This window comes from Rhipicephalus microplus, unplaced genomic scaffold (assembly GCF_043290135.1).
Source record: "Rhipicephalus microplus isolate Deutch F79 unplaced genomic scaffold, USDA_Rmic scaffold_44, whole genome shotgun sequence".
In the NCBI taxonomy this organism is placed as follows: domain Eukaryota; kingdom Metazoa; phylum Arthropoda; class Arachnida; order Ixodida; family Ixodidae; genus Rhipicephalus; species Rhipicephalus microplus.
The window spans coordinates 2,782,093-2,796,063 of record NW_027464617.1 but is presented as its reverse complement, the minus strand read 5'-3'; the positions used below and the strand labels follow the sequence as shown (position 1 = coordinate 2,796,063).

The 13,971-nt window shown below is 53.0% G+C and overlaps 2 non-coding genes across 2 annotated transcripts; both read right to left on the bottom strand.

The window, feature by feature from the left end:
- Positions 1 to 515: 515 nt before the first annotated feature.
- TRNAN-GUU (transfer RNA asparagine (anticodon GUU)) lies at positions 516 to 589 on the bottom strand. Its single transcript has one exon. It is a non-coding gene; the product is annotated as a tRNA-Asn (tRNA).
- A 1,249-nt stretch (positions 590 to 1,838) lies between these two features.
- On the bottom strand, positions 1,839 to 1,912 carry TRNAN-GUU (transfer RNA asparagine (anticodon GUU)). The gene has a single exon. It is a non-coding gene; the product is annotated as a tRNA-Asn (tRNA).
- Positions 1,913 to 13,971: the final 12,059 nt, after the last annotated feature.

Genomic DNA, 13,971 nt, shown 5'->3' with positions numbered 1-13,971 from the left:
CAGCCGTGCTCCACTCTCACCCCCGTCAGAACATTTCTTCAGAGCTATCAGCCCCAAGAAAAAAAGCGCCGCACCACCACCGGGTGGGCTCGAAACTCCAAGCTTTCGGTTAACAGCCTTCCGCGCTAGCCAATTGCGGCACGGAGATAGTCGTGCTCCACTCTCACCACCATCAGGACATATCTTCAAAGCTATCAGCGCAAAGAAAAAAGCGACACACCACTCCCGGGAGGGCTCGAAACTCCAATTTATTGGTTAACAGCGGAACGTGTTAGCCAATTGCGCCACGGAGACCGTCGTGCTCCAATCTCACCACCGTCAGAACATTTCTCCAAAGCTATCAGCGCAAAGAAAAAAAAGCGCCGCACCACCACCGGGTGGGCTCGAACCTCCAACCTTTCGATTAACAGCCGATCGCGCTAGCCAATTGCGCCACGGAGACAGTCGTGCTGCACTCTCACCACTGTCAGAACATTGCTTCAAAGCAATCAGCCCAAAGAAAAAAAGCGACACACCGTCCCCGGGAGCGCTCGAACCTCCAACCTTTCGGTTAACAGCCGTACGCGCTAGCCAATTGCGCCACGGAGACAGTCGTGCTCCAATCTCACCACCATCAGAAAACATCTTCAAAGCTATCAGCGCAAGTGAAAACGCAACACACCACTCCCGGGAGGGCTCGAAGCTCCAACCTTTCGGTTAACAGCCGATCGCGCTAGCAAATTGCGCCACGGAGGCAGTCCTGCTATACTCTCACCACACTCAGAGCATATCTTCAAAGCTATCAGCCCAAAGAAAAAAAAGCAACACACCACTCCCGGGAGGGCTCGAACCTCCAACCTTTCGGTTAACAGCCGATCACACTAGCCAATTGCGTCACGGAGACAGTCGTGCTCTACTCTCACCACCATCAGAACATATCTTCAAAGCTATCAGCGCAAAGAAAACAGCAACACACCACTCCCGGGAGAGCTCGATTCTCCAACCTTTCGGTTAACAGCCGATCGCGCTAGCCAACTGCGCCACGAAGACAGTCCTGCTCCACTCTCACCACCGTCAGAACATTTCTTCAGAGCTGTCAGCCCAAAGGAAAAAAAGCGCCGGACCACCACCGGGTGGGCTCGAACCTCCAACCTTTTGGTTAACAGCTGATCGCGCTAGCCAGTTGCGCCGCGGAGAGAATCGTGCTCCTCTCTCACCACCAACATAACATATCTTCAAAGCTATCACCGCAAAGAAAAAAGCAACACACCACTCCCGAGAGGGCTCGAACCGCCAATTTTCCGTTAACAGCCGATCGCGCTAGACAATTGCGCCACGGAGGCAGTCCTGCTTCACTCTCACCACCATCAGAACATATCTTCTAAGCTATCGGTCAAAAGAACAAAAAAGCGCCGCACCACCACCGGGTGGGCTCGAACCTCCAACCTTTCGGTTAACAGCCAATCGCGCTAGCCAATTGCGCCACGGAGACAGTCCCGCTCCACTCTCACCACCATCAGAACATATGTTCAAAGCTATCAGCGCATAGAAAAAAGGAACACACCACTCCCGGGAGAGCTCGAACCTCCAATTTATTGGTTAACAGCGGAACGTGTTAGCCAATTGCGCCACGGAGACCGTCGTGCTCCAATCTCACCACCGTCAGATCATTTCTCCAAAGCTATCAGCGCAAAGAAAAAAAAGCGCCGCACCACCACCGGGTGGGCTCGAACCTCCAACCTTTCGATTAACAGCCGATCGCGCTAGCCGAAATCGCCACGGAGACAGTCTTGCTGCACTCTCACCACTGTCAGAACATTTCTCCAAAGCAATCAGCCCAAAGAAAAAAAGCGACACACCGTCCCCGGGAGCGCTCGAACCTCCAACCTTTCGGTTAACAGCCGATCGCGCTAGCCAATTGCGCCACGGAGACAGTCGTGCTCCAATCTCACCACCATCAGAAAACATCTTCAAAGCTATCAGCGCAAGTGAAAATGCAACACACCACTCCCGGGAGGGCTCGAAGCTCCAACCTTTCGGTTAACAGCCGATCGCGCTAGCAAATTGCGCCACGGAGACAGTCCTGCTATACTCTCACCACACTCAGAGCATATCTTCAAAGCTATCAGCCCAAAGAAAAAAAAGCAACACACCACTAACGGGAGGGCTCGTACCTCCAACCTTTCGGTTAACAGCCGATCACGCTAGCCAATTGCGTCACGGAGACAGTCGTGCTCTACTCTCACCACCATCAGAACATATCTTCAAAGCTTTCAGCGCAAAGAAAACAGCAACACACCACTCCCGGGAGAGCTCGATTCTCCAACCTTTCGGTTAACAGCCGATCGCGCTAGCCAACTGCGCCACGAAGACAGTCTTGCTCCACTCTCACCACCGTCAGAACATTTCTTCAGAGCTGTCAGCCCAAAGGAAATAAAGCGCCGGACCACCACTGGGTGGGCTCGAACCTCCAACCTCTTGGTTAACAGCTGATCGCGCTAGCCAATTGCGCCGCGCAGAGAGTCGTGCTCCTCTCTCACCACCAACATAACATATCTTCAAAGCTATCACCGCAAAGAAAAAAGCAACACACCACTTCCGGGAGGGCTTGAACCTCGAACCGTTCGGTTAACAGCCGATCGCGCTAGCCAATTGCGCCACGGAGACAGTCGTGCTCCACTCTCACCACCATCAGAACATATTTTCAAAGCTATCAGCGCAAAGAAAAAAGCAACACACCACTCCCGAGAGGGCTCGAACCTCCAATTTTCCGTTAACAGCCGATCGCGCTAGACAATTGCGCCACGGAGGCAGTCCTGCTTCACTCTCACCACCATCAGAACATATCTTCTAAGCTATCGGTCAAAAGAACAAAAAAGCGCCGCACCACCACCGGGTGGGCTCGAACCTCCAACCTTTCGGTTAACAGCCAATCGCGCTAGCCAATTGCGCCACGGAGACAGTCCCGCTCCACTCTCACCACCATCAGAACATATGTTCAAAGCTATCAGCGCATAGAAAAAAGGAACACACCACTCCCGGGAGAGCTCGAACCTCCAACCTTTCGGTTAACAGCCGATCGCGCTAGCTAATTGCACCATTGAGACAGTCGTGCTCCAATCTTACCACCGTCAGAACATTTCTCCAAAGCTATCAGCGCAAAGAAAAAAAAGCGCGGCACCACCACCGGGTGGGCTCGAACCTCCAACCTTTCATTTAACAGCCGATCGCGCTAGCTAATTGAGCCACGGAGACAGTCGTGCTCCACTCTCACCACCATCAGAACATAACTTCAAAGCTATCAGCCCAAAGAAAAAAAAGCAACACACCACTAACGGGAGGGCTCGTACCTCCAACCTTTCGGTTAACAGCCGATCACGCTAGCCAATTGCGTCACACAGACAGTCCTGCTCCACTCTCCGCACCATCTGAACATATCTTGAAAGCTATCAGCCCAAAGAAGAAAAAGCGCCGCACCACCACCGGGTGGGCTCGAACCTCCAAACTTTTGGTTAACAGCTGATCGCGCTAGCCAATTGCGCCACGGAGACAGTCCTGCTCCACTCTCACCACCATCAGAACATATCTTCAAAGCTATCAGCCCAAAGAAAAAAAAGCGCCGCACCACCACCGCGTGGGCTCGAACATCCAACCTTTTGGTTAACAGCCGATCGCGCTAGCCAATTGCGCCACGGAGACAGTCGTGCTTCACTCTCACCACCATCAGAACATATCTTCAAAGCTATCAGCGCAAAGAAAAAAGCGACACACCACTCCCGGGAGGGCTCGAAACTCCAATTTTTCGGTTAACAGCCGAACGTGCTAGCCAATTGCACCACGGAGACAGTCGTGCTCCAATCTTACCACCGTCAGAACATTTCTCCAAAGCTATCAGCGCAAAGAAAAAAAAGCGCGGCACCACCACCGGGTGGGCTCGAACCTCCAACCTTTCATTTAACAGCCGATCGCGCTAGCTAATTGAGCCACGGAGACAGTCGTGCTCCACTCTCACCACCATCAGAACATAACTTCAAAGCTATCAGTGCAAAAAAAGCGCCGCACCACCACCGGGTGGGCTCGAACCTCCAACTTTTCGGTTAACAGCCCATCGCGCTAGCCAAAATCGCCACGGAGACAGTCGTGCTCCACTCTCACCACTGTCAGAACATTTCTCCAAAGCTATCAGCGCAAAGAAAAAAAAAGCGACACACCGTCCCCGGGAGCGCTCGAACCTCCAACCTTTCGGTTAACGGCCGATCGCGCTAGCCAATTGCGCCACGGAGACAGTCCTGCTCCACTCTCATCACCATCAGAACATATATTCAAAGCCATTAGCCCAACAAAAAAAGCGCCGCACCACCACCGGGTGGGCTCGAACCTCCAAACTTTCGATTAACAGCCGAACGTGCTAGCCGATTGCACCACGGAGACAGTGGTGCTCCACTCTCATCACCATCAGAACACACCTTCAAAGCTATCAGCGCAAGTGAAAAAGCAACACACCAATCCCGGGAGGGCTCGAACCTCCAACCTTTCGGTTAACAGCCGATCGCGCTAGCCAATCGCGCCACGGAGACAATCGTGCTCCACTCTCACCACCATCAGAACATATCTTCAAAGCTATCAGCGCAAAGAAAAAAGCAACACACCACTCCCGGGAGAGCTCGAGGCTCCAACCTTTCTGTTAACAGCCGATCGCGCAAGCCAATTGTGCCACGGAGACAGTCCTGCTCCACTCTCACCACCGTCAGAACATTTCTTCAGAGCTATCAGCCCAAAGGAAAAAAAGCGCCGGACCACCACCGGGTGGGCTCGAACCTCCAAACTTTTGGTTAACAGCCGATCGTGCAAGCCAATCGCGCCATGGAGAGAGTGGTGCTCCACTCTCACCACCAACAGAACATATCTTCAAAGCTATTAGCGCAAAGAAAAAAGCAACACACCACTCCCGGGAGGGCTTGAACCTCGAACCTTTCGGTTACCAGCCGATCGCGCTAGCCAATTGCGCCACGGAGACAGTCGTGCTCCACTCTCACCACCATCAGAACATATCTTCAAAGCTATCAGCGCAAAGAAAAAAGCAACACACCACTCCCGAGAGGGCTCGAACCTCCAACCTTTCCGTTAGCAGCCGATCGCGCTAGCCAAATGCGCCACGGAGACAGTCCTGCTCCACTCTCACCACCATCAGAACATATCTTCAAAGCTATCAGCCGAAAGAAAAAAAAAGCGCCGCACCACCACCGGGTGGGCTCGAACCTCCAACCTTTCGGTTAGCAGCCGATCGCGCTAGCCAATTGCGCCACGGAGACAGTCCCGCTCCACTCTCACCACCATCAGAACATATGTTCAAAGCTATCAGCACAAAGAAAAAAGCAACACACCACTCCCGGGAGAGCTCGAACCTCCAACCTTTCGGTTAACAGCCGATCACGCTAGCCGATTCTGCCACAGGGACAGTCCCGCTCCACTCTCAGCACCATCAGAACATATCTTCAAAGCTATCAGCCCAAAGAAAAAAAAGCGCCGCACCACCACCGAGTGGGCTCGATCCTGCAACCTTTCGGTTAACAGCCGATCGCGCTAGCCAATTGTGCAACGGAGACAGTCCTGCTCCACTCTCACCACCGTCAGAACATATCTTGAAAGCTATCAGCTCAAAGAAAAAAAAGCGCCGCACCACCACCGCGTGGGCTCGAACATCCAACCTTTAGGTTAACAGCCGATCGCGCTAGCCATTTGCGCCACGGAGACAGTCGTGCTCCACTCTCACCACCATCAGAACATATCTTCAAAGCTATCAGCGAAAAGAAAAAAAAAGCGACACACCGTCCCCGGGTGGACTCAAACCTCCCACCTTTCGGTTAACAGCCAATCGCGCTGGCCAATTGCGCCACGGAGACAGTCGTGCTCCACTCCCACTACCATCAGAACACATTTTCAAAGCTATCAGCGCAAGTGAAAAAGCAACACACCACTCCCGGGAGGGCTCGAACCTTCAACCTTTCGGTTAATGGCCGATCGCGCTAGCAAATTGCGCCACGGAGACAGTCCTGCTATACTCTCACCACCATGAGAGGATATCTTAAAAGCTATCAGTCCAAAGAAAAAAAAAGCGCCGCACCACCACCGTGTTGGCTCGAACCTCCAACTTTTCGGTTAACAGCCGATCGCGCTAGCCAATTGCGCCACGGAGACAGTCGTGCTCCACTCTCACCACCATCAGAACATTTCTTCAGAGCTATCAGCCCAAAAAAAGCGCCACACCACCATAGGGTGGGCTCGAACCTCCAAACTTTCGGTCAACAGCAGATCGCGCTAGCCAACTGCGCCACGGAGACAGTCGTGCTGCACTCTCACCACCATCAGAACATATCTTCAAAGCTATCGGTCGAAAGTAAAAAAAGCACCGCACCACCACCGGGTGAGCTCGAACCTCCAACCTTTCGGTTAACAGCCGATCGCGCCAGCCAATTGCGCCATGGAGACAGTCGTGCTCCACTCTCACCCCCGTCAGAACATTTCTTCAGAGCTATCAGCCCAAAGAAAAAAAGCGCCGCACCACCACCAGGTGGGCTCGAAACTCCAAGCTTTCGGTTAACAGCCTTTCGCGCTAGCCAATTGCGGCACGGAGACAGTCGTGCTCCACTCTCACCACCATCAGAACATATCTTCAAAGCTATCAGCGCAAAGAAAAAAGCGACACACCACCACCGGGTGAGCTCGAACCTCCAACCTTTCGGTTAACAGCCGATCGCGCCAGCCAATTGCGCCATGGAGACAGTCGTGCTCCACTCTCACCCCCGTCAGAACATTTCTTCAGAGCTATCAGCCCAAAGAAAAAAAGCGCCGCACCACCACCAGGTGGGCTCGAAACTCCAAGCTTTCGGTTAACAGCCTTTCGCGCTAGCCAATTGCGGCACGGAGACCATCGTGCTCCAATCTCACCACCGTCAGAACATTTCTCCAAAGCTATCAGCGCAAAGAAAAAAAGCGCCGCACCACCACCGGGTGGGCTCGAACCTCCAACCTTTCGATTAACAGCCGATCGCGCTAGCTATTTGCGACACGAAGACAGTCGTGCTCCACTCTCACCACCATCAGAACATATGTTCAAAGCTATCAGCGCATAGAAAAAAGGAACACACCACTCCCGGGAGAGGTCGAACCTCCAACCTTTCGGTTAACAGCCGATCGCGCTAGCTAATTCTGCCACAGAGACAGTCCTGCTCCACTCTCCGCACCATCTGAACATATCTTGAAAGCTATCAGCCCAAAGAAGAAAAAGCGCCGCACCACCACCGGGTGGGCTCGAACCTCCAAACTTTTGGTTAACAGCTGATCGCGCTAGCCAATTGCGCCACGGAGACAGTCCTGCTCCACTCTCACCACCATCAGAACATATCTTCAAAGCTATCAGCCCAAAGAAAAAAAAGCGCCGCACCACCACCGCGTGGGCTCGAACATCCAACCTTTCGGTTAACAGCCGATCGCGCTAGCCAATTGCGCCACGGACACAGTCCTGCTCCACTCTCACTCCCATCAGAACAATCTTCAAAGCTATCAGCCCAAAGAAAAAAAAAGCGCCGCACCACCAACGGGTGGGCTCGAACCTCCAACCTTTCGGTTAACAGCCGATCGCGCCAGCCAATTGCGCCACTCAGACAGTCGTGCTCCACTCTCACCACCATGAGGACATATCTTCAATGCTATCAGCGCAAAGAAAAAAAAGCGCCGCACCCCCACCGGGTGGGCTCGAACCTCCAACCTTTCGGTTAACAGCAGATCACGCTAGCTAACTGCGCCATGGAGACAGTCGTGCTCCACTCTCATCACCATCAGAACATATCTTCAAAGCTATCAGCGCAAAGAAAAAAGCAACACACCACTCCCGGGAGAGCTCGAACCTCCAACCTTTCGGGTAACAGCCGATCGCGCTAGCCAATTCCGCCACAGAAACAGTCCTGCTCCACTCTCACCACCGTCAGAACATTTCTTCAGAGCTGTCAGCCCAAAGAAAAAAAAGCGCCGGACCACCACCGGATGGGCTCGAACCTCCAACCTTTTCGTTAACAGCCGATCGCGCTAGCCAATTGCGTCACGGAGAGAGTCGTGCTCCACTCTCACCACCAACAGAACATATCTTCAAAGCTATCAGCGCAAAGAAACAAGCAACACACCACTCCCGGGAGGGCTTGAACCTCGAACCTTTCGGTTAACAGCCGATCGCGCTAGCCAATTGCGCCACGGAGACAGACGTGCTTCACTCTCACCACCATCAGAACATATCTTCAAAGCTATCAGCGCAAAGAAAAAAGCGAACCACCACTCCCGGGAGGGCTCGAAACTCCAATTTTTCGGTTAACAGCCGAACGTGCTAGCCAATTGCACCACGGAGACAGTCGTGCTCCAATCTTACCACCGTCAGAACATTTCTCCAAAGCTATCAGCGCAAAGAAAAAAAAGCGCGGCACCACCACCGGGTGGGCTCGAACCTCCAACCTTTCATTTAACAGCCGATCGCGCTGGCTAATGAGCCACGGAGACAGTCGTGCTCCACTCTCACCACCATCAGAACATAACTTCAAAGCTATCAGTGCAAAAAAAGCGCCGCACCACCACCGGGTGGGCTCGAACCTCCAACTTTTCGGTTAACAGCCCATCGCGCTAGCCAAAATCGCCACGGAGACAGTCGTGCTCCACTCTCACCACTGTCAGAACATTTCTCCAAAGCTATCAGCGCAAAGAAAAAAAAAGCGACACACCGTCCCCGGGAGCGCTCGAACCTCCAAACTTTCGGTTAACGGCCGATCGCGCTAGCCAATTGCGCCACGGAGACAGTCCTGCTCCACTCTCATCACCATCAGAACATATATTCAAAGCTATTAGCCCAACAAAAAAAAGCGCCGCACCACCACCGGGTGGGCTCGAACCTCCAAACTTTCGATTAACAGCCGAACGTGCTAGCCGATTGCACCACGGAGACAGTGGTGCTCCACTCTCTTCACCATCAGAACACACCTTCAAAGCTATCAGCGCAAGTGAAAAAGCAACACACCAATCCCGGGAGGGCTCGAACCTCCAACCTTTCGGTTAACAGCCGATCACGCTAGCCAATCGCGCCACGGAGACAATCGTGCTCCACTCTCACCACCATCAGAACATATCTTCAAAGCTATCAGCGCAAAGAAAAAAGCAACACACCACTCCCGGGAGAGCTCGAGGCTCCAACCTTTCTGTTAACAGCCGATCGCGCAAGCCAATTGTGCCACGGAGACAGTCCTGCTCCACTCTCACCACCGTCAGAACATTTCTTCAGAGCTATCAGCACAAAGAAAAAAGCAACACACCACTCCCGGGAGAGCTCGAACCTCCAACCTTTCGGTTAACAGCCGATCACGCTAGCCGATTCCGCCACAGAGACAGTCCCGCTCCACTCTCAGCACCATCAGCACATATCTTCAAAGCTATCAGCCCAAAGAAAAAAAAGCGCCGCACCACCACCGGGTGGGCTCGATCCTGCAACCTTTCGGTTAACAGCCGATCGCGCTAGCCAATTGTGCAACGGAGACAGTCGTGCTCCACTCTCACCACCATCAGAACATATCTTGAAAGCTATTAGCGCAAAGAAAAAAAAGCGCCGCACCACCACCGGGTGGGCTCGAAGCTCCAAACTTTCGGTTAACAGCCGATCGCGCCAGCCAGTTGTGCCACGGAGACAGTCGTGCTCCACTCTCACCCCCGTCAGAACATTTCTTCAGAGCTATCAGCCCAAAGAAACAAAAGCGCCGCACCACCACCGGGTGGGCTCGAAACTCCAAGCTTTCGGTTAACAGCCTTTCGCGCTAGCCAAATGCGCCACGGAGACAGTCGTGCTCCACTCTCACCACCATCAGGACATATCTTCAAAGCTATCAGCGCAAAGAAAAAAAAGCGCCGCACCACCACCGGGTGGGCTCGAAGCTCCAACCTTTCGATTAACAGCCGATCGCGCTAGCTAATTGCGCCACTGAGACAGTCGTGCTCCACTCTCACCACCATCAGAACATATCTTCAAAGCTATCAGCGAAAAGAAAAAAAAAAGCGACACACCGTCCCCGGGTGGACTCAAACCTCCCACCTTTCGGATAACAGCCAATCGCGCGGGCCAATTGCGCCACGGAGACAGTCGTGCTCCCCTCTCACCACTGTCAGAACATTTCTCCAAAGCTATCAGCTCAAAGAAAAAAAAGCGACACACCGTCCCCGGGAGTGCTCGAACCTCCAACCTTTTGGTTAACAGCCGATCGCGCTAGCCAATTGCGCCACGGAGACAGTCGTGCTCCACTCCCACCACCATCAGAACACATTTTCAAAGCTATCAGCGCAAGTGAAAAAGCAACACACCACTCCCGGGAGGGCTCGAACCTTCAACCTTTCGGTTAATGGCCGATCGCGCTAGCAAATTGCGCCACGGAGACAGTCCTGCTATACTCTCACCACCATGAGAGGATATCTTAAAAGCTATCAGTCCAAAGAAAAAAAAAGCGCCGCACCACCACCGTGTTGGCTCGAACCTCCAACTTTTCGGTTAACAGCCGATCGCGCTAGCCAATTGCGCCACGGAGACAGTCGTGCTCCACTCTCACCACCATCAGAACATTTCTTCAGAGCTATCAGCCCAAAAAAAGCGCCACACCACCATAGGGTGGGCTCGAACCTCCAAACTTTCGGTCAACAGCAAATCGCGCTAGCCAACTGCGCCACGGAGACAGTCGTGCTGCACTCTCACCACCATCAGAACATATCTTCAAAGCTATCGGTCGAAAGTAAAAAAAGCACCGCACCACCACCGGGTGAGCTCGAACCTCCAACCTTTCGGTTAACAGCCGATCGCGCCAGCCAATTGCGCCATGGAGACAGTCGTGCTCCACTCTCACCCCCGTCAGAACATTTCTTCAGAGCTATCAGCCCAAAGAAAAAAAGCGACGCACCACCACCAGGTGGGCTCGAAACTCCAAGCTTTCGGTTAACAGCCTTTCGCGCTAGCCAATTGCGGCACGGAGACAGTCGTGCTCCACTCTCACCACCATCAGAACATATCTTCAAAGCTATCAGCGCAAAGAAAAAAGCGACACACCACCACCGGGTGAGCTCGATCCTCCAACCTTTCGGTTAACAGCCGATCGCGCCAGCCAATTGCGCCATGGAGACAGTCGTGCTCCACTCTCACCCACGTCAGAACATTTCTTCAGAGCTATCAGCCCAAAGAAAAAAAGCGCCGCACCACCACCAGGTGGGCTCGAAACTCCAAGCTTTCGGTTAACAGCCTTTCGCGCTAGCCAATTGCGGCACGGAGACCGTCGTGCTCCAATCTCACCACCGTCAGAACATTTCTCCAAAGCTATCAGCGCAAAGAAAAAAAAGCGCCGCACCACCACCGGGTGGGCTCGAACCTCCAACCTTTCGATTAACAGCCGATCGCGCTAGCTATTTGCGACACGAAGACAGTCGTGCTCCACTCTCACCACCATCAGAACATATGTTCAAAGCTATCAGCGCATAGAAAAAAGGAACACACCACTCCCGGGAGAGGTCGAACCTCCAACCTTTCGGTTAACAGCCGATCGCGCTAGCTAATTCTGCCACAGAGACAGTCCTGCTCCACTCTCCGCACCATCTGAACATATCTTGAAAGCTATCAGCCCAAAGAAGAAAAAGCGCCGCACCACCACCGGGTGGGCTCGAACCTCCAAACTTTTGGTTAACAGCTGATCGCGCTAGCCAATTGCGCCACGGAGACAGTCCTGCTCCACTCTCACCACCATCAGAACATATCTTCAAAGCTATCAGCCCAAAGAAAAAAAAGCGCCGCACCACCACCGCGTGGGCTCGAACATCCAACCTTTCGATTAACAGCCGATCGCGCTAGCCAATTGCGCCACGGACACAGTCCTGCTCCACTCTCACTCCCATCAGAACAATCTTCAAAGCTATCAGCCCAAAGAAAAAAAAAAGCGCCGCACCACCAACGGGTGGGCTCGAACCTCCAACCTTTCGGTTAACAGCCGATCGCGCCAGCCAATTGCGCCACTCAGACAGTCGTGCTCCACTCTCACCACCATGAGGACATATCTTCAAAGCTATCAGCGCAAAGAAAAAAAAGCGCCGCACCCCCACCGGGTGGGCTCGAACCTCCAACCTTTCGGTTAACAGCAGATCACGCTAGCTAACTGCGCCATGGAGACAGTCGTGCTCCACTCTCATCACCATCAGAACATATCTTAAAAGCTATCAGCGCAAAGAAAAAAGCAACACACCACTCCCGGGAGAGCTCGAACCTCCAACCTTTCGGTTAACAGCCGATCGCGCTAGCCAATTCCGCCACAGAGACAATCCTGCTCCACTCTCACCACCGTCAGAACATTTCTTCAGAGCTGTCAGCCCAAAGGAAAAAAAGCACCGGACCACCACCGAATGGGCTCGAACCTCCAACCTTTTCGTTAACAGCCGATCGCGCTAGCCAATTGCGTCACGGAGAGAGTCGTGCTCCACTCTCACCTCCGTCAGAACTTTTCTTCAGAGCTATCAGCCCAAAGAAAAAAAAGCGCCGCACCACCATCGGGTGGGCTCAAACCTCCAGCCTTTCGGTTAACAGCCCATCGCGCTAGCCAATTGCGCCACGGAGACAGTCGTGCTCCACTCTCACCACCATGAGAAAACATCTTCAAAGCTATCAGCGCAAGTGAAAACGCAACACACCACTCCCGGGAGGGCTCGAAGCTCCAACCTTTCGGTTAACAGCCGATCGCGCTAGCAAATTGCGCCACGGAGACAGTCCTGCTATACTCTCAACACCATCAGAGCATATCTTCAAAGCTATAAGCCCAAAGAAAAAAAAAGCGCCGCACCACCACCGTGTGGGCTTGAACCTCCAACTTTTGGGTTAACAGCCGATCGCGCTAGCCAATTGCGCCACGGAGACAGTCGTGCTCCACTCTCACCACCATCATAACATTTCTTCAGAGCTATCAGCCCAAAAAAAGCGCCACACGACCACAGGGTGGGCTCGAACCTCCAAACTTTCGGTCAACAGCAGATCGCGCTAGCCAACTGGGCCACGGAGACAGTCGTTCTCCACTCTCACCACCATCAGAACATATCTTCAAAGCTATCAGCGAAAAGAAAAAAAGCGACACACCGTCCCCGGGTGGACCCAAACCTCCCACCTTTCGGTTAACAGCCGATCGCGCTAGCCAATTGCGCCACGGAGACAGTCGTGCTCCACTCTCACCACCATCAGAACATATCTTCAAAGCTATCAGCGCAAAGAAAAAAAAAGCGACACACCGTCCCCGGGTGGGCTCGAAACTCCAACATTTCGGCTAACAGCCGATAGCGCTAGCTAATTGCGCCATGGAGACAATCCTTCTCCACTCTCACCACCATCAGAACATATCTTCAAAGCTATCAGGTTAAAAAAGAAACGCCGCACCACCACCAGGTGGGCTCGAAACTCCAAGCTTTCGGTTAACAGCCGATCACGCTAGCCAATTTCGCCACGGAGACAGTCCTGCTCCACTCTCACGACCATCAGAACATATCTTCAAAGCTATCAGCCCAAAGAAAAAAAGGTCCGCACCACCACCGGGTGGGCTCGAACCTCCAACCTTTCGGTTAACAGCCGATCGCGTTAGCCAATTGCGTCACGGAGAGAGTCGTGCTCCACTCTCAACACCAACAGAACATATCTTCAAAGCTATCAGCGCAAAGAAAGAAGCAACACACCACTACCGGGAGGGCTTGAACCTCGAACCTTTCGGTTAACAGCCGATCGCGCTAGCCAATTGCGCCACGGAGACAGTCGTGCTCCACTCTCACCACCATCAGTACATATCTTCAAAGCTATCACTGCAAAGAAAAAAGCAACCCACCACTCCCGAGAGGGCTCGAATCTCCAACCTTTCCGTTAACAGCCGATCGCGCTAGCCAATTGCGCCACGGAAACAGTCC